This window comes from Perca flavescens, chromosome 18 (genome assembly GCF_004354835.1).
Source record: "Perca flavescens isolate YP-PL-M2 chromosome 18, PFLA_1.0, whole genome shotgun sequence".
Taxonomy (NCBI): Eukaryota; Metazoa; Chordata; class Actinopteri; order Perciformes; family Percidae; genus Perca; species Perca flavescens.
The window spans coordinates 20870241-20897830 of NC_041348.1; the positions used below are offsets into that span (position 1 = coordinate 20870241).

General features: G+C 40.0%; 1 pseudogene; it reads right to left on the reverse strand.

The window, feature by feature from the left end:
* Window positions 1-22770: 22770 nt before the first annotated feature.
* Window positions 22771-25838, reverse strand: LOC114572850 (cartilage intermediate layer protein 2-like; annotated as a pseudogene).
* Between the last annotated feature and the right edge of the window lie 1752 nt (window positions 25839-27590).

Genomic DNA, 27590 nt, shown 5'->3' on the forward strand with positions numbered 1-27590 from the left:
TGTATAAATATATCACACCATTTAAAACACAGCCAGTTCCTCACACAGAGAGGAAATTAAATAGTCCTACTTTGTTGTAGTTTGGAATGTGTCCTATCTGTGATAGAAATGTGATAATGTCTACAACAAAAACCATATACAGGCCCACAGAAGTCCCTGCAGCTTGTGGCTGTTTAAAGTAGTCATTAATTCACAGTGACATGCATTATTAATCCGATCCCAAACATCCTTCTTATAGTACACATTTCTTCTTTTTTCTAGTTTATGTGTTTGCATTCTCGCAGATGGTAACCTCTGATAGGTGCACACAGGAGGTGGCCATCCATCCGGGACTTGGCACTGGTTAACTGCTATGCTGCCAGTTTCTTCCTTTTTTTCATTAGTCCACTTAGCAATACTAACATTGATTTTTTTTTTTTTTTCGATTCACACCATTTTATATGTCTACTGAAAGTGGAGACAGCCAAATACGTAATAAGACTATATCAATAAATTCATGAGATCCTAATAAGAATACATTTTGGGTTTATTTCCCCAAGGGACCTATGGATATTTGCGTAACCAATGTTTTTTTTTCCTGTAAAAGCTATTCTTGCATATCTGTAGTCCCAGCTTGCTAATAGTATATACACTGCTGACATTTATTCAGAGCTGTAGTGCATGACTCCTGGCATCCCACTATATTTCCACAACACACTCCACTGTCTTTTCTGTCTCTCTTCACAGAAGCCATCAGAAAACAGTAATAAAAGACCACAACTGAGAGTGGGCTGAGAGTGGACTGCTCAGAGGCAAACTAATCTATCTTTTCTTTGTATCTTTGTTTTTCTTCTCGCTCACACTTTACACAGACCCCCCCCCTCCCTCTCTCTCTCTGTTTTTCCCCTCTCTAACACTCTTGTTTTTCTTACACCTCTCATTGACTTCAAAATTTCTTCCGTCTCCCTTGGTGGGATTGTGAAAAGGACAGCTCCACATGTGTTAAAATATGCATAAAAACAAAAGATTCCTTGTGAGCGTTTTTCAGCTCTGAGCCAGCCAGACATGTTGCAGGGCTCTTCTCAAGGGACAGTTTCTAAACAATTGCACATATAACCCCTAACCCTTCTCATATGCAGGGAAATGCCTGAGTGACAATGACAAGGAGTGATAGACTGTGAATAATGAAAGGCAATTCCGACTTCCACAAGTCAATAGAAAAATATAGGACTTAGGACTACTATAGGACTGATTTTTAAAAATAGATAATATGTCTGAGTTGGCAGTTATGCTAGAACTGGTTATCCTGCAAACAAGGTCAATCATCTAAAGCCACCTTCATGCAAATAATCTTTTCCAATGCAGCCGGTAAATCTAAAAAAATGACTAAATGCTAAGCACAACAGGAAAACTAATTTCATACCTCACAGATATTTTCTATTTTAAAAATGCCAAGAAATCTGTACACCAAATTAATCACCATTGAGCCTTTTGTAATTGAGGCATGACAGCAAGACCTTCAAAGTCTCAGGAATGTAAACATGTTTAGGAATCCATCTAGATAGCTCCCTGCTTCAGTGTGTGGTGCTGCATACTAATGTAAGACAGATCTTCCTTTTGTTCTTGAAACCCACAGTGGGTATTTTTAAACCGTGGAAATCATGTGCCAGTAGAGAGGAGATAGTTTCATATTTCTATAAGCTATAGAGCGGCCAAGTGACACATGAATATTTTAAGCAGCTTTGTGCCTATTTAAATGTGTTTGCTGTGAACGTGCTGGCAGTAGGCCAGGGCACAGGGTGTTATCCTTAATTCCTGCAAACCCAAACTAAACTTGCATGCTGATAATTCAGGCTGGCAGAAAGCAAAAAGCAAATAAAGTCAATTAACGACAAACTCCCCTTGAATTTGTTCCCTCTGCCCTTGCTTGTTCTTGACAACAGTTGAGGGAATGAAAAGAGTGTTACATATTAGAAATGCAATAAAAGACCTTCATCCTGGCACAGCAACTGGAAGAAGTTAGATAAACATACTTACTGTCTTTTAGAAGAGGACTGAAAAAATGTCTTCATTTCCTTTCCAAAATGAAAAACAATGTTGTGTTTTAGTCATGTTAGACATGTCTGTATTGGGAAATATAAACCAGGAAATAAACAAACAAAATGAGCATCACAGAGTCAACAATGCTTTTAGCAGCAGTTGAAAGCCCAGGGACATACTGCATCTGCCAATGCAGATTGAAGATGGCGGTGGTAATGTTATCATTCAACTTCACAGCCGCAGACCAGCTATTATCATCAGAATTTAAACACTGTCTCCATTTCATTTTTGATTTCCCTTCTATATAACTTCTTCCTGAGCCATTTTATGAATTAGACATGTCTGTAAGTAAAACTCAATGAGCTTTGATGGAATGGCAGATGTGATGAATCATTGCTTGTGTGACTGAGCATTTGTTCGGTGGACAGCTAAAGATCATGTACGTATGGCAGCACTATGTATTTCCATTGAAGAATGTAAAATGAGCTCCTTTAATTCTAGCCTACCAGTTAGCAGACACATAATGCTACAGACTTTAATGCAACCCTGAATTTTACCCTCACTGAATTCTAACAGGTCATCTATGACAACTGTGGGGGAGAAATATGTTAGCCAACCATAGTTCAGCTTTCAAATTCAAACCCAAGTTCAGTTCTTTGTTACATTTCATGTTGTAAGTGGACATTTTACACCTTTCTGTTTTGCCTACTGGTGAACGTGGAAAGAAAACCCAATTGAAAAAAAAACATTTTGTTCTGGGAGACTCTTAGCAGTATCAGTAGCTACAAAGCTACTCTGTCAGTGCTCCCAAAAGGCAAGTGTAAACTTATTATAAAAAGAGAATCTTATCTCAAGCGTATCTTAATACACTTTGTAAGGGGTGCACTGGGCCCATTTCACTATCAAAGTAAATTAATTACCTGTAAGATTTATAAATGAGGAACATTGGACACAATCATTCATTTCTGTGTGGAAATTAGCTCAGCATTTTTTTCCTGCAGCTGGTGGCCAGAACACTTCTTGTTGCACTATACATGGTGAGGCCGATGCTATGAATACAAAGGGCTGACTATGCTTTGGTGTTACAGTGTGTGTCCGTGTGTTAGTTTGTGTTTAAAGGTCTCAGCCTGACAGGAGAACAGTGGTTGTACAATGTGAGCCGCCTGTCTGGGCAGAATGGAACTTAGGGTTAGGAAGGTTACAGACAGACCCAGGGGAGCTGACCTCCTCATTTAGCCAACCTCCTGCAGGAGCAGCTGGGAGTATCTGCTGAGAAGGCACATCCTGCAGGACAGGAAATGCATGGGAAAAGGACCAATGAGCTCCATTGTCTCTCAAGTCATTTTTGTATTTCTCCTCTCTCTCACACATCACCCACACACAAGTCTATCTTCATCTATCTTTCGGAAACTCAGCTCCTTTACAAGAAAACGCAGACAGAGCATATCATCTTTTCTAAAGAGAATGAATTACACTACACGAAATGGAGCAATCATACAACGAAAAGATGTGAAGTGGCTGCTACTTGACTGACAGAGAATTGTTGTAAAAAACCCCAGAGACTAAGGCTTTTACAGACAGTCTATTACAAAAATAAAAATAAAAATAAAAAATATAAGCATAAGCATTGAGCTTCCAGTTCAGCAACAGGCAGCAGGTCGCGCTGCCTGGGTCGCTGTCCGTGGTCCTGAACTGGCGGTTCAGTGGCTCGTTTGGTCGCTTGTTCAGGACCACGGACAGAGACCCGCCTTTTCAGCCGCGTTTCAGCTGCTCCAGTTGTATTATACTCTACTACCACCGTCCAGAACACGGGCCAAATCAAGCACGAGCTTTAAATACCTCAGAGAAAAAAATCTCAGTAACATGCATCACCTTCTATCTCGCACGGTTATGTCTGTCTGCCTTACAGATCCAGGGTGTCAGCAAAGTCGACATATGGCGAGGTACAGTCAATAGTGACACTTAGTTGACATTGTCAAATAACCATGGTATCAAAAAAACCAAATTCCCTCCAAGCTGTAACAGATATCTCATCAGTTATTGCCCCCACTGCTTTTCTCAGGAATGTACTCATTATTTGCCGGCTTGGAAACTTTCGTGTCAAATGCTATTATGCAGGGACTTCGCCGTCCCTTAAGGATTACTGAATAGACGTCCGGCGACGGTCAGACAACGTGTGAGACGGGAAATAGCTCATCGGGCTGAGGATGCAGCAGGAAGACAAGCACATCCCGTTGCCATAGCGGCGGCTATTGCGGACGCGGCCTGACTATAAAACATGACCATCTGGGGAATTGGGGATTGTAAGGATGTGTTGTCAACACTTGATGACATCCGCTGTCAGGGGGGGCTCCCCTGTCACTTCAAGATGCTCTCTGTACATTAAAAAAAGAGGCAAAACACAGCCATCCTGAGAGGGATCTAATTAAAGACAAACGAAACCTCAAGCGGCCTTGGTGTAGTGATTTTAGAAGATGAAGACAGGCGTTTTTAGAAGTTATGAATCAGCAACAATGTACCGTAGTGGCAACTGTTAAATAACTACTTTAATAATAAGCATTCATATAATTATTCCTCCAGGCGGTATTCTAGTTATTGAAGACAACAGGCTAATCAATGTTTAGGCTAATGAGCTACACTTAACTATCATAAATGATTTTCGGTTAGTGCATTTAACTGTTAAATTTCTGAGATAAATGTGAGAACCGGAACGATGGCAATAACGGTATAAAAACGCAAAAACCCATGGGATTAGTGGGATAGCAGTTCTGTGGGATTATGAATAAAAAGTACTGCCCGCTGTATCGATTAGCTATTGTGACAGATCAGAGGAATTGATCCGCACACCGGGTGTAATCTTTACATGTAAACATATACAGCAGAGGACATGTTGAGGTGCAAGCAGTTTAAAAGGCCGTGGAGATACAAGACTCCGTGAGGATACCGGAGAGGAAATGTGAGCAACGAGTCCGGTAGTGATGTTGTTCTTGAGTTTCATCAGCTGCCCATATCCGTGAACTGCTGCGGGTTATTTTCTTTCAAAGTTGCTGTAACACTGGTTTCAAGGTTCGTGGAAAACACCATTCATCTTTGATGGTAAAATGCACTCGGTAAAATACTGTTACAAAACCTATTTAGATTATAACGATACAACTGTAAACTATCCATGAACAAATATGAGTCTTTAGAGCGCAAGTCGAATTGTTTTGCAAACTCTACACTAAAGACAAGGCAAGAGTGGGACAAAATGTCTCGATACATCTGCTTTTGCATCTCGTGATGAATTCGTTCATTCACTGACGACAATCATACAGGCAGTTCGTGCACGTCGTTACAGATGATAGCGTATAAACAAACAGATTCTTACCAAATCTTAAAACGTGTGGCATCCCGCGAGAGTAACCAAGAAACAGCAGCAGAAGCGGGATCAGCCTGAGGTTGGAGCTGAAAACGAGACTGCTTATCATCAGATGATGGGAGGTAATCTTCATGTTGTTTTTAAAAAATGCACAGTGGTTTAATCCCCCCGGTGCGCGGGTTCGATCCCCCCGTAATTCTTCTACGCTCGTTGGGCAAGGCAGGGTGACGGCGGCCCTGGATGCGCAAGATCACGGCATGGTCACTTGCGCTTTCCCTAAATCCATTAGCAGTCCCGGCATGATTCCTTCCCCTTCTCCTCCTTCACTGCGCCAAGAAACAACAATCCTCCCGGTAGAGGGACGGTGGGACATCCATGTCGAAGGGTACGGATCCAGTGGGGAGGGGGGAGCCCAAGCATGGGCTGTAGGTAAGGTACTGGAGAGGGTTTGGAGAAGGGCTAGAGAGTGCCAAGCAGAGGATACAGCAGCGATATACAGCCCCCTATGAGGCGCTCTGGGTTGCTTGCGCTCCCATTATACTGCACTGCTGCACAGGCTCTGACGTCGAGCCAAGGTTAGTGTTGTGAACGCGCACCAGAGAGAGACAGAGAGAGAGGGAGGGAGAGATAAGGGAGATGGATATACAGAGAGAAATAAATAAAAGAAAGATGATGGGAATGTAAAGAGAGAGATATAGAGAGATGGATGGATGGAAAGAGACAGAGAGAAATAATGGGGAGGAGTGAAAACTTTATTTCATGCTGTAGTTTCTCTGTTACACCAATAACTTGCCGCCAAGCTCGCATGCATTTAGATATGTGTCGGTAAAGATGAAATCCAAGTGCACACAGCAACTTCAGCATGAAACCTTACTTGCAATCTGTCCAAATAACCACCAAATAGCCTCAATCTATATGATGATACAAATAAAGTTATCATGTCTATTATCAGATATGATCATCAAGTGGCATGTGATGAGGGACAACTGCAACCTCCATTCAACACTATATATATATATATATATACATGTATATTGTTTGCGTGTTTAGCCAGGATCTCTATTCAGCACCATGGACAGAGACTCAGCAAATCTGCATATCAAGTAATGAAGAGTCTGAAAGAAATAAGAATCTTTATCAGGGTTCAAACAACCAGCGATGATTTAGTCGATGTTCACACTGGAGAATATTTAAGCTTTGTCACTTTCCTGTACAGGCCATACAGAAATAGTTATGCACACACTGCAATGCATACAATAACTAGCCAAACCCTGCACACGAGCGATATAATCTCATGCCTGCGGGCTATCATTGCACTGATTTGTTTCTGTTGTACGCCCAAGTAAGATATATAGGCCCACTTTGTGTTCCATCATTCCCAACTTCCCTTCCTCTAAACCTCTTTTATGGAATTTCAAGCAACAACCCTTCAACAATTTCCACCATCATTTCAGAAATGTGGGAGGAGTGGGATGAAAGGAATTAAAATTGGCAGAACAGCAAATCCGTAATATCGACAGAAGCTGCTGAAAGGCGCAAATATTTAACCTATGCAAATAACTCCACTTTAGACTTGAAAGCCTTCCAGCAACAGACTATTCTCGAGTGTGAGCCATCCTCCGATGTGAAGGTGTGTGGCATACACACAAAGGCTGCACTGCTTGTTAAATTTCACGGGGAAAGACATGCTCTCGAGATTGTAAGTAGACCTATCGCATTTCTATCTGATTAGCGAGTTCAAATGAAGCTGTATCCTATAGGATGCAATGCGCCGAGAAGATGGATATCTGCAGCTCTTGAGTGGGTCTACATGCTATTGATCTAACACTACGTGCACCTTATCGGCGTCCTCCCCATGAGCAGCTCTTCATGGGCCAGTGCATCAGCAGGAGCTATAGGTACAGTGGTGCACAGCCCCAAGAGGGTGAAGGGCCATTTAATCCCAACAGAGATGTGAAAGAAGGTCTTTGATCGGCACCACCAGAGTCCAAGGCCTGGATGAACAGCGTCATTGTGTGACTCAGGCGTGAATGGCTGGCCTGTGTGTGTATGAATGTGTGTGTGGTGTAGAACTACTCCAAAATAAAGTCACTACAATAATTCCTGTATGGCCTTATAGTGTATTAAATAGATCTTTCAGGTGACATTGCCATACTTTACGGTATATTTATCTCTTCTGATGACGCTATGATATTCTTGAAGTATTAAATTGCTGTTAACTGTGTTGTATCTTTACTAGAGTGCAGAACAGTGAAATTAAAAGTAAATGTGTGGATAAGCAAAGGATGCTGACACCTTTCTTTCATTGGAGTGCTGCTTCATTATACATTACCGGATCTGTCAAATTCCCATTCACAATTAAAAGCAAATGCATTTAATAGTGAAGAGGGCGCTTGTATCAACTAAAGGAAACACAAAGTAATTACATGAGATCAAGTAGGTGGTGTGAACACTGACTTTGAACGTGTGTCAGTTTGCGTTGGTCTGCACACAGGCAATCTGCAGTGTGAGAATATCAAAGAGAATGGCACTCATCATGCCACCATCTGGACCATTAGCATAATTATGGAGAAATTCAGGGTTCCCGTATAAGTCAGAAGAGCTTCACACAGCATGAAAGGAATGTTTATTGAGCTCAGACATCCACTAAAAGGCACGCTCCTCTTAAAGTCACAGCGCCCCCTGGCCAAATACTAAGGTATCACATTAAGAAAAGCCCTCAGGTACCGCTACACACGATGCACCCAAAATTTAATTTGCGGAATAGAATTAAGGCTGCCACAAATGATTCTGACCTAATTTTCTAATACAAATCTAAATAGTATTGTCTGCCTGTACCTCCGCATAGGGTATGTATGTACAAAATAATCAGTTATGCTCCCTTTCAAGCCTCCTGAGTTTCTTCTTTGTTTGTAGTTTAGTTTAAAACACTTCTCACTTCACAGTAAACCAGTCAGCATAACATAACTGTGTGTGTAAACCAGTCAGAAAATAGGTGGTGATGGGAATGGCGAATCGCTTCATTATGTTAAAATAACTCCTGCTCCTTTAGCTCGTTGTGACTAATACGAAAATACCATTTGGGAGATGTACTCTTTTTTTTTTTTTTTTTTTTTTTTTTTAATCCTTGATCAAACCGTGTCGTTTTTGAAGGAGACCACAAATTAGATTACTTTATACACACCCACTCGCTTGTAACCCAGGGAGGCTTCCACATTAGCTGGTTGGTGTGTTTATTCAGACACCATTCATGCACTGGGTAATGCAAAGGGGACTTTATGCAAAGTAGAGATAACCACTGCTAAAAGCCTTCTGTCTCTCTCTCTCTCTCTCTCTCTCTCAGTTTCTCTGTCTCTCCCCCGCCCTTGTTCACTCTCTCGCGCAGGCAGACTGGCGGAAAGATGGCATTGGCACAGGGAGGGAAACCATGGAAACGAGAAGCTGATGCACTTTGAATGGTAAGACCCTGAAAGAGAAGACATTCATTCAATTCAATCGCCCTGTACTAAGGCTCATCTCTACTGCATTATTCTGAATGCTACAAGTTTATTCTAACATGGTTGGCTCCAGAAAGCCAACAATGGTCTCACTTCATCAGCCCATTATGTCAGGATGACTGTGGCTAAGGATGTCTTAACATTTTGGAGAGTTGAAGTAGGGGTCCTACAAAAACACACATACTCTTTCTGCATACAATAACGTATTTCCTGCTAATTTTTCCAGCAACAGTTTAACAGAGTTTGTCCCTGCAGATGCACCACACACCATGCGTGCCTCACTTGAGCCTGTAATCATGGCAGTTTTGAGTTCAGTGTAGATCTACAGTACATTTCCCACTTATGGTTTTGCTTCAGCAAATGCCTTCGAACATAAGAGCATGCCGAAGTCAGCTCTGGCCTATATGTCTTGAGAAGTGTTGTCAATGAGATTCCAGGGTCCTCAGTGGGAATACATTCTTCAGAGACGACAATTAGTCAAGTGAGACAGTAATTAGGACCTCTCTGCACACTGTCACTTCCAGTTAGTGCTGACGGATGCCCGCAAATCCCCCCCTCCAGCAATTGCAGACAGGCAGACTTACTTCTGGAGCTGCACACTGTTGTGACAGCCATCTGTAACTTCTGTCTACTATGGTAATACTTTCAAAATATTGCTTGGAATTGTGGTCAGTATAGCATGATGGTAAAGTAATATAGTAAATTCTACTTGTTCTCATTTTGTGACCAAATTAGCATTGTCACTTTACTTCTGTGGTAGTACCATAGTCCTTTATCATTACTGTGGTGACCAAATTACCATTCTACAGTACTACAGAATTGGTACCATTGGTATCAATTTGCATTGGTACCACTCTAAACGTGATAACAAACAGGGAAGGGGGCTAAATAATTCACCAAATTTAACCAAAAGTTTAACCAAAAAATCCTAGCTTGCACTTTCTGTCGGTCTTCCATCAGAGTGCAGTTTTTCCTTGTCTTTTATATTTGTGCTTACTATTTAGGAACTGGCATAGACCTGGTTGTTGTTTGTGAAAGCTTCACAGTCAACATTGATAGGGCCTAGTCGTTTTCATCATTTCACAGCCTTAATATGAATCTAAAGTGTAATATGTCATTGAGAAAATATTAAATAGGTTATTCAATGCTAATTCTTTAACACAAAGCAACACATGTTATATAGATTTATATTTGAATAGTTAGAGTATATAGTAACTAACACTCTCAGTGTAGTTTGGGTATAGGCCTACAGAATATCTCTGTTCAGGTACAGCAAGTATCTCTGAAAGTGTTGTCAGTAATACTCTGTACTGTTTTATAATTACAAGTTTGTGTAATTTGGGGTTTCTGTAGCCAGTGACATTTCTTTATTTGTATTTTATTTTCAATGCAGATGTAATGGCATTGTACGTTTCTAGTTTTATTTGAAGGCTGAGGCTTCATTAATAAACACAACCCCAATTCTCATCTGTTCACTTGCTGTGAATACCTTGTCTGATAGGCTAATAGAGTATTGTGGCATAGTATCAGGACATCCTGGCTAGTGTCTGTTGCGCACGGCTACGGGCGAATGGCCGGATGATAGGCCTATTTGGGAGAAATTCCAGGGCTGTTTTTTAGCTCCAGTGCGTCCCTGCCTAACGTTACTCGTTGTAAAGTTGGACGCTATAGTCATTTATGTTTTAGATAACGCAAGCTAATGTTTTTTGGCCCGGTCCCATTTCCGCCACACGAAAACACGTCATGCTGTGTTTTATGACGTCCTGAATCAGGGATTATCCGTGCGTTCATGGACATCGGAAAAATGTTTTTCCGAGTGAAAACGTCACCATTCACGTAACTTCCTGTGGGAATCAGAGGTGGGAAACTAGGGCTGGATTTTGATAACTGAGTTCCCCAGTTGGTGACGTGTTGTTGACAACTGATGTTTGATGTAGGCGACTTTGGTTCACTGAACATATTTTATCTTTTGTCTACAATAAACTGTTTATTGTGGACAAATGCCTCTGCCAATAAAGATACACAGACATAATATGTTTCAAATTATTCATAAATAGGCCTATGTATAAAAAAAACAACACATTATCCGTGTCTTTTCCCGTTCGTTGTCCTGCAGATAACACAAACAAACACCTGGCGATGTGCTGTTTGGATGCTTGTATAAGAAAACTTTTGTTATTGTGGCCTCCATGTTTTCACACACCTGATGCTCTAGGCTACGGCCAACCGTTGGTGGCAGTCATGCAAAAAGTTGTTATGCCAAACGGCAATATAACATAAGAAGAAGAACACGCATCCCGACCATGTGAACGCTACCAGTCGGAAAAACAACGTAACCACGGGGGCGGTCCCTGTTATTCCGAGGTGGCATGAACGCGCCATTTTTTCCAATCAAAATATGAATGGACCAGTCATTGTTGGTAAATCATATGCTTACCATCGTAGGGAAGTTAAGCGGTAGCTCCAGAGTATTGTTTTTGAAAGGAGTGAGCCTGAAGACAAAGACAGATTACGGATTACGGATTGGCTGATTCAAGAGAGTTTGTCCAATCAGGTTACTTGTAGGCGGGACAAGTGTCACAGCTGGCATGGGTTTACAAATAATTGGATTACAGCATTTTGACATGTCACAGTAGGAAAAGCACAAGTGTAATCAATAATAACAACTGCATTCCATTTAGATTAGCAGTTCCAGTCAGGGGTCTGGTTTTGTACATTCTGGTGTCTTACTGCAATAGATCTGAGCCATCCTTACTGGTATTATCCACACAGGTGTGGGTGCATAGACCACGGGTTTGTGGGGCCTTCAAATTGGCTTCTGTTCAGATTTTACTTACACTATATCTTAAATTAAATCTACTCCACTCTCTGGATCCATCATTTTTAATTAGTTTTAGTCAAAGATAGGATTGCAATTTCAGACAAGAATGAACAAGGCTACCAATAAAGGATTATGCTTCATAGCCCTAAAAGGCCCATATCCATTTGCACAAAAAAATAAAAATAAAAGCCAACAGACCAAACATTGTGTATCCAATATTTCCAAATGATGACCCTTTGGCCTTTATTAGAACATATCTGTAGCTTGCTTTAAATGCTACTTCAAAGGAATACTCCATCAAAACCCTACATTTTGAGTACAAAACACATTTGCTTAAAAGGTGTGTCTGAAGTTGTTATAGCTGTAGTCAGTTTGGATTCACATTGGATGCAAAGCTGACCTAGTTTTTTGGTGTGAAAGTCAGAATGTCCATAGAAGCTTCTCAAACTTCTCCAGTTGCATAATCCACATCTGTCTGTCCTGTCATGTTCCAAGCATTTATTTTATGTTATTGATTATAAATTTTATTTTTCCCATGCATTTTATTTATGCTTCTCAGAATAGTTATGCCAATGTCAACCGCATTATTGCAAGAGAAGTATAAGATGCTGAGATTTTCTAATAATCACCACTAAACATAATAACAACACAAAGTCTAAATAAATAAATATCTTAGTTGTTTGTCTTTGTTCTTGTCAGGAATATATACATGCATGCGCTCTGTTCTTTGTGGTTTCAGATCTTAGGAAAAAGTCATACGTATCCAGAGACAGACCCACAACAACATGCGCACGCACGCACGCACGCACGCACGCACGCGCACACACACACACACACAGCAGAGAGCCAGGCTGATTAGATGGTGGACGGCTGGAGTTATTACAGAGCATCCAGCAGAGTCTGGTTTTCAGGATAAGGACGTCCTTACAGGGCATTTCTCTGTGTGAGCGATGAGGAAACAGCATACTGTGTGTGTGTGTGTGTGTGTGTGTGTGTGTGTGTGTGTGTGTGTGCGTGCGTGTGTGTGTGTGAGAGAGAGAGAGAGAGAGAGAGAGACTGATAGAGACTCCAGAGAGAAAGAGAGGGATAGACAGAATGTGGACAGATGCATCTGTCTGCCTACATATTTTGGCCATCAAATAGAAATCTTGGCAATGCTTGCAAAAAGTGACTATTCCCATTGGACTCGTCGGTGCCAAGGGTTTGCCTGCAGAGAAAAGAGACTAGAGAGTAAGAGAGGAATTCACAAGGCTTTACAATCTGATACAGGAGAGCTTTTCTTTCTGCAAATACATCTCCATCTTTGGTGTCCATAAACAAAACTAAGAAGTGGGCCTTTCCAAGCCAGATATGGAAGTGTAAATAAAGAGCAGACATGCACTGTTGATTTTCATACATCTGGGGTTTTGTTAATGGGCTCTCTTGGTGCTTATTAGTAACTCATTAGGGCTTGATCTAATTCTCACCATTTTACAGACTGCTAACAACAGAGACATGGCAACAACCTGCAAATGCGAATGCCACCGACACTACTGTATGACACATTAGAGTGTAATATAAAACCAGATCTGTCGACACATGAATTGATGCATGAAAACTGTTATAAAGTCTTCTCAGGGAGGGGTTATAGCAGGCACACATCCCTGACACTTTTAGACTTCCATTTCAGTACCGAAATCCACTCTGTTTCCACAAAGATCCAGGGATCAACTGTTGCAGCAGGGGATGAGGGGGCCCAGCAGTCGCCTCAGACATCCATGATTCAAAACTCCAAACAGGGATAACACCCTCTCAGCATTCAATGTTTTCAATCAAGGGATCAGCTACTGTGACTGGAAACAAAATGTCCCAGACAGCTATCACGCAGGAGTTGCCGGCAGGCAAAAGCTGGCACGACTAATATGGCTTGTCAGAGTGAAAATAGCCTGGTATTGTTCTCACCTTCCGGAAAGGTACAGGCATAACGCTTTTGTCTTGTTCATCTCTCAGGAGTCATGCTCTAATAGCTTTTTAGGCTCACAATGCTTTGGTAAGAGGGATTTAAAGTTGCTACCCACAGAGTGTAGTGATGGAGGTTTAGCTATTCATTTACACATAATTCAGCATGAATCAAATTTACACCACCATAAATGTGATGAATTCATGTCTTTAGATTAAATGGCTTTTGACGCATTGGATTTGAGAATTATGAAACTGCCTGGTTCTGGATTTATTAAAAGTAAGTCAAGGTACATGGACTGTGCCTTCTACAGCTCCAGTGTTTTCATGAGTTGCCAAGACTGCAGTGGTACAAATTATATTGGACAGATAAACAGAAATACAAAATAGTGTGACAAATCTGTCAGGCATCGGTTGTTAGGTGGTTACAAAGAACTGTGAAAGATTAAGGACATGATATGTGTTTAGATACATTACATTTATCTACTTTCAATCCCAAACACTTATATTTAGTGACAGAAAGACACATTTCTTTTGCTAATGAAAACAATCAAATTCATTGCATGAAAGATAAATGGTTGCATAAACCCTAAGTATGGAATTCTAAACATCTTGCGCACAATTATATGCAGACACCTTTCTGCTTTTTTCTGGCAGATAAATGGTTATTTTAACAAATTCACATCTCAAGTCTTCTGAATTACATTCAGTGGTTTCACTTCCATACACAAAGCCTTGGAGTGGTTTTAATAGACAAATACTTGTTACACAGGCCCTTAGCATCTACAGTAAGCCCTGTACAAAATCCACCCTGCAGTAAAATGTTGCCACCTAAGCCTCTGTAAAAACCCAGGGGAAAATCTGGATGGAGACCAGCAGATAGAGCATCAGTGTGAAAACACAAAAAAGGGTTTGATCTCATTTATGCCCTCGCTGTTCTGGAGGTGATGAAATGAAGCTGGTCTTGAGCTTGGCGAGGTCAGTCCTCTGCTTTCTTCTTCTCTCCTCTCCTCCTTCCCTGTCCCCCATTAATCACGTCTGTAAGACACATCAAAATGAGCTTAACCCTTTTTCCCATGCAGTGCTCTACTTCTACTGAAGGACACCTTGCAACAGCACATATAAGTAGGATCTCTCTCTGTGCATATTTTCTTCCTGCATTTCCACTAATGGACACCCTTCAGTCTTGATCCAGCTTGACTTAGCGATGAAAACATGCTGGATGGGGCTTTATTCCCTCTTCCTCATGGTGCTTCATAACAATTAACACTTCCATAAACACTTTTGTTAAATGCTTTATAGTGAAGAAATTGAATTGAAGGACTTATCCTCCTACCCCCTTGAGTCTAACATAATTTCACTGGCAACTAAAGTATGTGAAAGAAGGTTGGCGTATAATATATATGCTCATGAAAAAGAGGAGGGCGGAGAAAAAGAGCAAGAAGATAGTAAGGTAGAAGATAAAGTCGCAGAGGGAGAAAAAGAAAGAGAAGTAGGTAGAGAATGACTATGGAAGAGAGAGGACGGGCAAAAGAAAATGAGCTTGGTTCCCTGTGTGGCACAGTGCTTCACCACCTAATCATCCCCTGGTCTATAAATAGGCCTTCACAGGCATGGAATATTGGGAGATTAATGGAAGCGAATGGAACACCATAATGCTCAGAAGCTTCAACACTTCTGTTGCACTTCAGTTCAGTGCAGATTTCATTTTTCTTCTCCTCTTCAGTTTTAACATTAAAGAGGGAAGATGGGAAGTTCCCCAGATTGCATCCAGTTTACTCCCTCCCTCCCACCTTTTCTTTTGTCTTTTGCAACATAGTGTTACTGCAGGGCGGTTGGCAGGGCAGACATGCACAAGCTAAATGCCATACATTATATATATATATATATATATATATATATATATATATATATATATATATATATATATATATATAAAAAACGTCGTAACATATTGAATGAAAGTCTGAATATATTGAATGAAAGTATCATTCAATATATTCAGACTTTCATTCAATATCTTCAGACTTTCATTCAATATATTCAGACTTTCATTCAACATATTCAAGGTTCTTTCAATATATTCAGACTTTCATTCAATATATTCAGACGTTCATTCTATATATTCAGACTTTCATTCAATATATTCAAGGTTCTTTCAATATATTCAGACTTTCATTCAATATATTCAAGGTTCATTTAATATATTCAGACTTTCACTTTCATTCAATATAATCAAACTTTACATATATATAATAATTTCCTAAATGGCATATGCCATAATATATATATATATATATATACAGTGGGGGAAATAAGTATTTGAACCCTTGCTGATTTTGCAGGTTTGCCCACTTACAAAGAATGCAAAAATCTACAATTGTAATCATATGTACATTCTAACAGTGAAAGACAGAATCCCAAAGAAAATTCCAGAAAATCACATCATATGAATTTATTAAAATTGATAACCATCTGATGAGGAAAAACAAGTATTTGACCCCCTGGACAAACACCATGTTAATATTTTGTAGAAAAGCCATTATTGGCCAGCACAGATGTCAAACGTTTTTTCTAGTTGGTGACAAGGTTTGTGCACATTTCGCAGGGATGTTGGCCCCTCCTCCCTGCAGACAGCCTCCAAATCATTCAGGTTCCGAGGTTGTCGCCTGGCAACTCGAATTTTAAGCTCCCTCCAAAGATTTTCAATCGGATTCAGGTCTGGAGACTGGCTAGGCCACTCCAGAACCTTGATGTGCTTCTTCTTCAGCCACTCTTTTGTTGCTTTGGCGGTGTGCTTAGGGTCGTTGTCGTGCTGAAACACCCATCCTCGACCCATCTTCAGCTCTCTCACTGAGGGAAGGAGATGTCGGTCCAGAATTCCACGATACATGGCCCCGTCCATCCTCCCCTCAATACGATGGAGTTGTCCCGTCCCCTTGGCTGAAAAGCACCCCCAAAGCATGATGTTGCCACCACCATGCTTGAGGGTGGGGATGGTGTTCTTTGGGTTGTACTCGGTGTTCTTTGCCCTCCAAACACGACGAGTTGAGTTGAGGCCAAAAAGTTCTATTTTGGTCTCATCTGACCACATCACCTTCTTCCAGGCCTCTTCTGAGTCGTCCAGGTGGTGAATGGCGAACTTCATGCGGGCCTGTACATGTTTCTTCTTGAGCAGGGGGACCTTGCGTGCGCTGCAGGATTTCAATCCATGACGGCGTAGTGTGTTACCAACCGTTTCTTTTATAACTGTGGTCCCAGCTGCCTTCAGTTGATTCATCAGTTCCCCCCTTGTGGTTTTGGGATGATTCCTCACCGTTCGCATGATCAGGCACACCCCACGAGGCAAGATCTTGTGTGGAGGCCCAGACCGAGGGAGGTTGGCGATGGTGTGGTGCTTCTTCCATTTCCTGATAACTGCACCGACAGTTGATCTTTTCTCTCAAGTTGCTTTCCGATTCTCTTGTAGCCCATCCCAGCCTTGTGCAGATCAACAATCTTGTCCCTGATGTCCGTAGAAAGCTCTTTGGTCTTGCCCATGGTAGTGATGTTGGATGCTGGTTGTTTGGGTGTTCACAGGTGTCTTTTATACAGGTAACGAGGTGAGGCAGGTATATTTGATGTAGATAATTGGTTCGGATTGGGGCTGTGTCTTAAAGAAAGACTAACTGGCTTGTAGGAGCCAGAATACTTGCTGTTTGTCCAGGGGGTCAAATACTTGTTTTTCCTCATCAGATGGTTATCAATTTTAATAAATTCATATGATGTGATTTTCTGGAATTTTCTTTGGGATTCTGTCTTTCACTGTTAGAATGTACATATGATTAAAATTGTAGATTTTTGCATTCTTTGTAAGTGGGCAAACCTGCAAAATCAGCAAGGGGTCAAATACTTATTTCCCCCACTGTATATATATATATATATACACACACACACACACACACACACACACTACTGGTCAAAAGTTTTAGAACACCCTAATTTTTCTAGTTTTTTATTGAAATTTTAGCAGTTCAAGTCCAATGAATAGCTTGAAATGGTTTAAAGGTAAGTACCCAAAACTGAAAAATAATTTCAGAATTTTACAAAAAGGCCTTTTTCAGGGAACAAGAAAAGGGTTAACAACGTAAAGCTGTTCTGCAGCAGTGGAGGTTGATCAAGCTTTGAAAGTTGGTGCTACCAATTCCCACAGGTGTTCCAACTGGTCTGGATTACTTACAACCCCCTCTGTATAAAAGTATTGTTGGAACACAATGTGGTACCATACCCTCGTGAGCATTATATGAACAGTATTGTACTGCAGAAAGTAGTGTGTTGCTATAAAAATGGCGGTGAAAAGGCAATTAACAATGGAAGAGATACAGACCATCATAACACTTAAGAATGTTGGTCTTTCCTACAGAGAAATTGCGAAGCAAGTCAAGGTGTCAGTGAGTACAGTATTCTTCGCCATCAAAAGGCACTTAGAAACTGGCGGAAACTCTGACAGGAAGAGGTCTGGCAGACCCAAAGCCACAACAGAATCAGAAGACAAGTTTCTGAGAGTCAACAGCTTGCGTGATAGGCGGCTCACAGGACAACAGCTTCAAGCACAGCTTAATAGTGGTCGTGATAATCAAGTCTCAGTTTCAACTGTAAAGAGAAGACTTCGAGCTGCAGGTTTGATAGGTCGAGTTGCAGCAAGAAAGCCATTGCTAAGATGTCAGAATAAGAAAAAGAGGCTTGCCTGGGCCAAGAAACATTGCCAATGGACTACTGAAGACTGGAAGAAGGTGCTATGGACTGATGAATCAAAATTTGAAATCTTCAGTTCATCACGCAGGATTTTTGTACGCCGTCGAGTAGGCGAAAGGATGGTTCCTCAGTGTGTGACATCAACTGTCAAACATGGAGGAGGAAGCGTGATGGTATGGGGCTGTTTTGCTGGATCCAGGGTTGGTGATTTGTACAGAGTGAAAGGCACCCTGAACCAAAACGGCTACCACAGCATTTTGCAGCGCCATGCAGTACCCTCTGGTATGTGCCTAGTTGGTCAGGGGTTCATCCTACAGCAAGATAATGACAAAACATAAATCCAAGCTATGCCAGAACTACCTTAGCAAAAAAGAACAAGATGGTAAGCTTAAAAACATGGAGTGGCCAGCACAGTCACCAGACTTAAACCCCATTGAGCTGGTTTGGGATGAACTGGACAGAAAAATGAAAGCAAAGCAACCTACAAGTGCCACACATTTATGGGAACTTCTGCAACAGAGTTGGGAAGAACTTTCTGAAGCATATTTGATTTCCATTGTAGAAAGAATGCCAAGAGTGTGTTCAGCTGTTATATCTGCCAAAGGGGGCTACTTTGATGAGTCAAAAATTTAGAACACATTTTGGTTTATAAATTGATTCCATAATTTCTTTTTTAACTTAAATTATTCATTTGTTCTATTCTTTAATTTCAGAGTACAATAAGACATTGAACTGCATGAATTTCAATAAAAACCTGGAAAAATTGGGGTGTTCTAAAACCTTTGACCAGTACTACTGGTCAAAATTTTTGATTGATGTAAATCTATTAACACTTCCATTTCTGAAAGCCTTCTTAGTTTACAGCATTTTTCATTCCTGCCTAAAACTTTTGCCCAGTACACTGTATATATATATATACATATATACAGTACTGAAAAAAATGCTGTAAACTAAGAAGGCTTTCAAAAATGGAAGTGTTAATAGTTTATTTTCATCAATTAATGAATGCAGTGAATGAACAGAAGAGAAATCTAAATCAAATCAATATTTGCTGTGACCACCCTTTGCCTTCAAGACAGCATCAATTCTTCTAGGTACACTTGCACAATGTTTTTGAAGGAACTCTGCAGGTAGGTTTTTCCAAACATCTTGGGAGAACTAACCACAGATCTTCTATGGATGTATGCTTCCTCAAATCCTTCGGTCTCTTCATGTTATCCCAGACAGACTCGATGATGCTGAGATCAGAGCTCTGTGGGGGCCGTGCCATCACTTTCAAGACTTCTTGTTCTTCTTTACACTGAAGATAGTTCTTAATGACCTTGGCTGTATGTTTGGGGTCGTTGTCCTGCTGCAGAATAAACTTGGGGCCAATCATACGCCTCCCTGATGGTATTGCATGATGGATAATAGGGGTGTGACGAGATCTCGTTGTACGAGATCTCGTGAGATTAAAACGTGACGAGATTTCTCGTCGAGGTGAAACGTTGTCTCGTGAGGCGATGTGTCTCGTCTCGTGGAGTAAGCGTCTCGTCACACCTCTAATGGATAAGTATCTGCCTGTATTTCTCAGCATTGAGGACACCATTAATTCTGACCAAATCTCCAACTCCATTTGCAGAAATGCTAGCCTCGTGAGACCGTCCAGATCTCGCGAGCTCCAGTTTTCTACTTGCAGATCAGTCTGGCATCTTGAGATAGAGAAAATTTGGAGCCGTTCTCCAAACGACCGACCAATCAGTGTTGGTTTTGAGGTGGGTTTAGGTGTGACGCAACGAGAAGCGACCGTTCCTCATCTCGCTTTACGGATGAGATGGGCGTAGCTATCGTGCAAGTTTAATCTGAATTAGAAAGTATTCCTTCATTGAAAGAAGAGCAAAAAACGGCACTGGAGGCTTTTCTCTGAGGAAAAGATGTTTTTGCTCTTCTCCCAACTGGTTTCGGCAAGAGTTTGATCTGATTGGTTGAGTTGGCCCATCTATCACCAACATAGGTGGTGATAGACAGATGGTTTATCCAATCAGCTAAACAGTATTTTCACCCCTTCCGAAAAGTTCTCCAATGGAAAGTTCCCAGATGAGAAATGCAGCCCCAAACTTGCAAGGAACCTCCACCACCTATATATATATATATATATATATATATATATATATATATATATATATATATATATATATATATATATATATATATATATATATACTGTATGTATCTCACCAGAAACCTTGGATGGGTTGCCATGACATTTCTGGTCCCCAGATGATGAACCCTCCTGACTTTAGTGTTTTAGATAACAATTACATTTTGTACCCACAATCATAATCACATTTGGGGATCCCCCCACATTTAATTGTATCATCATCAGTTAAAAATCTTAATTGAAAGACCTGCAAAGCTATTGACATTCCCATCAGCCTTAGCTGTACTTTGTGTTTAGTGCTAATTACCAAATGTAAGCGCTGGGTTTGTTTTAACAGGTATATCTGGCTAACACAGTAAAATAAGATAGTAAACGTTACAGTATACCTGCTTAATATAAACATGTTAGCACTGTCAATGTGAGCATGTTAGCATTTACTGTAGCTCAAACCACTACTGTGAGAACAGAATAGAATGTGAGAAGTAGAAACAGTGAAAATATGTTTGCTCTCAACAGAAGGCTAATAATGCAACACAATCAATAGAATACAATATGAATCATTGCATGAAACACATTCAAATTATTCCTATTTGTTCAGTACTTACAAAAAAAATCACATCCCCTGCTTCGGCCACACGGAGTCCAGATAGAGTTCGAGCCTCAATATCTACTGGGTTAGAGCAGATCTTTCCTGGGTACTCATGGCGAAGATGGTTTCCCATTCTCCAGATGCAAAGGGGTTATCTCTGTCATACCATTCTGTCCAGCATTTTGGACCAAGGTGTTTAAGTTGACATAAACATTGACAAAGACATTTTTCTACACCTTCCTATAAACCGACAAATGGTTTAGTCTGTACTTTAAATATCAGAAATGCCAGTGAAAAGAATCTCTAACCTGGTTTAGAGAGGGAAACTGAGTCAAGCACTCCGGGGAGCTGCTGGTTGCTTTCTGGTAACGTAATCAGAAAAGTGTTGTATTTCTTTCACATGAATTTATTTTATTACATAAGCAGCTTCTAAGGTAAACAAGAATGAAAATCAGCAGTTTTACTGTAGTAATGCTAGTGTTTTTCTGATTTTTTATAGCTGTGTATGTAACCTCAGACATCTTACCTGGACATATTGGTGTCTTGCTCTTTTACTGGTTCTTTCAAACTGTTCAATGTATGTAACTTTGAGCTTTATACACACACACACACACACACACACACACACACACACACACACACACACACACTGTGTGTTCACTAACAAGTCTAAAACAAGACACCTGCTTAGTCTTTCAGCTGAAATTGCAATGACCAGTTTTTTTTTTTTTTTTAAATTGTACCAGGCTGAAATCCATCCTGTTTTGCGTATGTGTGGTTAACAGTTTTAACAGCACTGTGTTGTGCTGCTAATCCAGTGTTGTGGTTAAGCCATGGGATAAGTGTCTAGAGTTCTGAAAACTGTTCAAGCAATAAAAAAAAAAAAATAAAATAAAATAAAAAAAACTACTAAGGAAGTTTTCCTTGCCGCTGTTGCACCAAATACTTGCTCTTGGGTGGGAATTGTTGAGTCTTTGTAAATTATAAAGTGTGGTCTAGATCTGTAAATTGTCCTGTTATGATTTGACACTATGAATTAAATCAGTTCCCACTAACTGTTGAAAACACATAAGTCTCAAGTCAAGTCAAGTCATTTTTATTTGTCAATTTCTTCACATATACTAGACATGCAGAGGAATCGAAAGTTAGTTTCTCACCATCCCACGTCTGAAAGTCTGCACGCTGACACAAAATCATAACTTCATGCAAGCATATTACTTAATTAGTATGATCCTCATAAGCTGCAGAAAGTTGCAGTTATTGCTGTTAACTATTAATTTCAATACAAGATCATGATTTCATAATCACTAGAAAGAAAGACTGATAAAGCCCATAATAGGCCTTTTAACAGAGAAGACACTTATAATATGGTAAAAGTAATACAATTATCTATGGCTGAATTCCATTTAAATGCATAGTCTTCAGGGTCCTGGCATCACACATTCTGGTTCACAGTCACTGTTCACTGCACACTTGAATAGAACAGAGCTACCGTTAATGTTACTACACATTTGTTTTTCCTCCAAGTCAAAATGTCTGCTGTGAAAAAGGCCTATTATACTGCTTCTATCAGGCACAGTAAGAAATAAAGAAAAAAAATCTGAGAAAAATGTAAGTGATAACATTTTAATGTTGTGTCTTCTTATCCTTCAGTGTTTGCTGTGGAGTCAGGACTTAATTGCATGGGCACCCAAACCGAACTTTGTAGTCACGGCAAACGCCAGATTTCTGGTCCTTATTGCGGCAAACAAATCCGTCAGTTGGATTGTAGCTGAAAAAATGTTTCCAAACATTTAATGTATCAGTATGATATTTAAAGCAAGGAGACCATTGAAAGCAAACAAGAACTTTTTTTAATGGGGTACATGACTAAACCACTATGATAAAACATGATCTAGTTTATGAAAGTTAAAAAAAATTAAACCTTATCACCCTGTTAGTCATTTTTTATGTTAGGTTAAACTTCTTTTGAAATGTGAAATATGTCAGATAATCAATAAAAATAAAAGAAATTATGAATACCAATATATTGGCTTATTCCGTTTCTTACAGACCAGACCATAAAGACTCAATTTTCCAAACAAAGCTGTTAGCACAAGAATAAAGTAAAGCTCAGCTACATCTTGATGATTTGTAAACTTTGGGAAAGAGGTTTTAATGTTGATAAGCCTTGATTTAATGTTGGGATGTTTGTAGTAAAATTAGTACATGTAAAGTTTAAAATGACTTGCCTATAAAGCAACTTACATAAAGGTCTGCCCTGTGGAGATGGCTGGGGTCAATGTGTCAATGGTAACAGCTTCAACGGACTGAGGGTAGTTACAGATTTGTCCTGGGTTTTAAGTCCTCAGGTTAATTAAATTCTCCCAGTCCCCTGTTCCACTGGGATTGTCCCGGTTATACCACTTGGTCCAGCACACTGCAAGGAGCAATAAAAGAGACATGCTGGAGGGAAACTGCAGAGCCAAAGCACCATTCTAAATAAATACTTGTGCCCTTAAACACTGTTTAAACAGTAGTTTACACACAGCAGCTTAAAGGCTGATTTATAGTTGTAAGTAGACTCTAAGCCGTAACCTACGCCATTGTGTGGATTTCTACTTGTTTGCTAGTATGTCTGTGTCGTTCTAGTGTATCTCTTGAAGAGAATAGCAAAGCAGTCTGTGTGTATGGGTGTGGAGTGTTTGGTAGAGCAAGTTACAGAAATTAGCTTCAGAGCATGTACCGACTCAAGAAAAGTCACCCTATCCTTTATTTCATGACTTTCATGGAGAGGGATTAGCGGGAAATGCGAAGCTACCAAACCAAAGCCAAGCAGACCAATCACTTGTTGCAGTCTGCGTCCCTGTGACACGTAGTTACATTTCTGGGGAGGTGCAAGTCAGGCTACAGCGTAGGGTATGGCGTAGAGTCTGTAACTACACATACCAATGTGTGTACCTACAGTACATTAATGTGTTCACACAGTACCTTTACAGAAAGCAGGAGGGCAGCTGAAACGAACACGATAATCATTACACATCTTATTTCTGGGTTGGTCCTGGTTCCTGCAGATGAATCCTGTAGTTGTGTCACTTCTGAAAAAGCAAACCGAGTAGCACGCTAATGGCATGGATCTAAAAATGAAAATGTCAGTCTGTCAATCTTTCTGTTTGTCCACCACTTTGGTCCTGTCTTAAATATCTCCAGAACTGTTGGCTGGGTTGCCATGAATGGACATTCCTGGTCCCCAGAGGATGGCGAAATATGTTAGTATGTAATATGTAGTATGTATATGTAAGATACTCAAATACAAACTGTAGCAATATCAATGCAAACAATCAGTAGAACACAAATATTAATCATTAATCAAACATTCAAATGATTTATACTCGTTCAGTACTTACACATGAATCACATCCCCTGCTACAGCCACACAGTGAGTCCAGATAGAGTTCTCGCATCAATATATACTGGGTTAGAGCAGATCTTTCCTGGGTTCTCATTGTGAAGTTTAGAGATGGTTTCCCAGTCTCCAGTTCCAGAGGGGTTTTCTCTGTCAAACTATTCTGTCCGTCATTCTGGACCAAGGTATTTTAGTTCAGATAAATTAGCAACAAGACATTTTTCTACACCTTTCTATACAATGTGAACCACTGACTGGTTTAGTCTGTACTTTAAATGTCAGAATTGCCAGTGAAAATTATCTCTAACGTGGTTTAGGGAGGGGAAACTCAGGCACTCTGGCTGACTGCTTTCTGGTAAAGGTAATCAGAAAAGGTGTTGACTAATGTGACTGAGTATATTTCGGTTTATAGAGTCAAAATTGTACATATGATCTTGACACTGGACAGTTATTGAGATGAACCTACCAAAGAACAATCCTGCAACAAAGGCTACACTTAGCTATTAGAGACAATAGAATAGGTTATTTACAATAAAAAGGTTACAATCACAGAATATGGCACAGTGCTTATAAAGAACGTGTATCTACATGGACATTTAAAAAAATATATAATACAAAGTCATACATTACCAATTAGATCATGATTGCAGCTATGAGGGATCTTCAAAACTGTAGGGGACGTTCGCATTTAGGAGTATATATAAATGTGCATAAATGTGTAAACACATTCACAAAAATGCCACTTTATAATAACAAACCTATGAAATTACGTTCAAAATATTAAGCACAAGAGACATTGTTACCCTTTCTGCAAAAATAAAAAAGACTCACCCACGGGATTTCTCAGTTGAACAGTTGTGTGAACTTCTGTGTTGCGTATTGATCCTCTCTCCTGTCTCTCTAAATACAGTTCTGGAAGATATTGACCTACTGACACAGGTAGTCACAGTCACAACACTGAAACTGGAACCACCCAAAGAAAACGATGCCCCATTCAAAAAACTAAACAAGATACTGTATGTTAGCACAATATTTCTCACATTCAAAAGGGTTGAAAAACTATGTTTGGTGTGACGAAGCAGATGAGGTCATACCACTTGTCCCCTTTAACCACTCTTTTCATGTGCACAGCCATTGTGACCAGTCTTATGTATTCCTTGTTTTAGCTTTATTTCCATATCTGTTACTTCTTACAGACATTGACTATCCCAGATTAGTTTGTGTTTAGCATTATATTCAGTTAAAATTTAGATTCATCATTAGGTTAAAACAAAACACAACAGTAGTGTTAAGTTATTGTATTGGTAAATTTCTGTTAGTTATTCTGTTTACTTACCATACCATGTGCTCCAGACATGTCATAGACAGTTAAGGAAATGGACCAACAGATCCTGTTGCTCTGGATGGAGACCAGTGAAGTATATTAGAAGCACTTTTCTGGTGAGGGCTGAGCGTTACTGCGCAGCCTCCAACTGAGCTTGTAGATGTGATGTGAGCAACCTGTCTCTTCTGGTAGCTGTGCCAAGAGAAATCTCAATCATTCCGAATCTTGCAGAGACGGAGAGTGTAGGTATATGTAAGGAGATGACATGGGCACCGGCTAATTATTACTAACTAAAATGCTAGTTAACGTTAGTAATTAAACTTAAACAGCTAATGTAAGTCGAACCGCCTGCAAGCTTCTCCTGTACTATACAGTAATTCCTCTACTATGTGACAGTAAGTCGTGTGGTTATGACACAATTGTTAGCCTATTTTTACAAAAACATCTACTATGGAGCCATAACGTGAGATAAAAGGTAATGGAGCCTTTTATACATTGTTGTGTTTCTTTAGAAATAAACAATGGACAAATAAAGTCTTTAAACGCTTCAGATGTAAAGTTATTCGCTGTCAAAGTGATGTCAAAATGAATGGCAGTCAATGGAATGCTAATGGCGGGTGAGTGCTTGTTAGCATCAAAATGGCGCCATAGGAGATACGCTTGCCAGACACTTGCTTACTCCCTTGGGAAATGCTGATTCACTTCCTCTATTTATACTGGATGTGATGTCATCTGTGATGTCAATGGGTTAGACTGGGGGGGATTAGATAAGTATGTTTTGTAAATTATTTGTTTTGTTTTCTGATTGTTTACATAAGATAGTTAAGTCCTAAAGAGACAAAGATAAATGTGTTTCTACACTCATGATTAGAATGCCAGAATGTTTACTACTTACTGGTGGTGGGGAAAGGATTTCATACTTACTAGATGATATGGTCTGGGTATACCAACCTGTCAATAAACCACATTGGGGATGAAATGGACAGTCTGCCACCTGCTTCGTTGACCACTCCGGTCAGACTTCCTAACATTTGGAGGTAAGGTGTGCATCTCCCCCAGTCTTCACTTTATACCTTTAGATAACTTTTTCACACAGACACATCCAAATTAAAGGGGATGTGTGTATGTAGATACACAATAGGTACACAATACACAGTATACAATAGACTTGGTTAGAATTATTATTTTGTTTTATTTGTTTAATGTATCTCTACATTAGTGCCTATGTTATGTTATACTCTGCTTACTATGTCAGCTGCCACTCACTTAAAAAACAAAGTCTTGCATCAAATCGCATCTTATACAAACTTATACGAACTTTGTCACAGCAACAGTTAGACAGTCAGGCAGCAGTTACTGGAAAGTTACACATTACATGTTGTTATTACAGTAAGAAGACACACAAGTTGGAGTAATGTTAGGGTTGGTTTACACACATCATGGATGGATTTTTTACAGTCGCACAGTCAACATATAGTTTTGAACTTCTTTGGTATTTAGTAGTTTCAATGAAAGTTTTAAAGAAAGGTCTGTGGATTAACTTGTGGCGTGTGAGAATGAACTAAACAATAAAGTTGCCAGGTGCCCTGCCACACGTATTTCATTACTTTGTTGTAATGTCTGAAGTTCTACCATGGACTCTGTAACATTTGTTGTGGAAAAAATGCCTTGGTTACCTTGTTTCAAGCCATTCTACGTGGTATAGAAAGCCTACAGGAAGACTCAGCTTGATTTCTGCCAGTTCTCATTAATATTCAACAAGCTTAGCTGTTTGAATCTGATTGG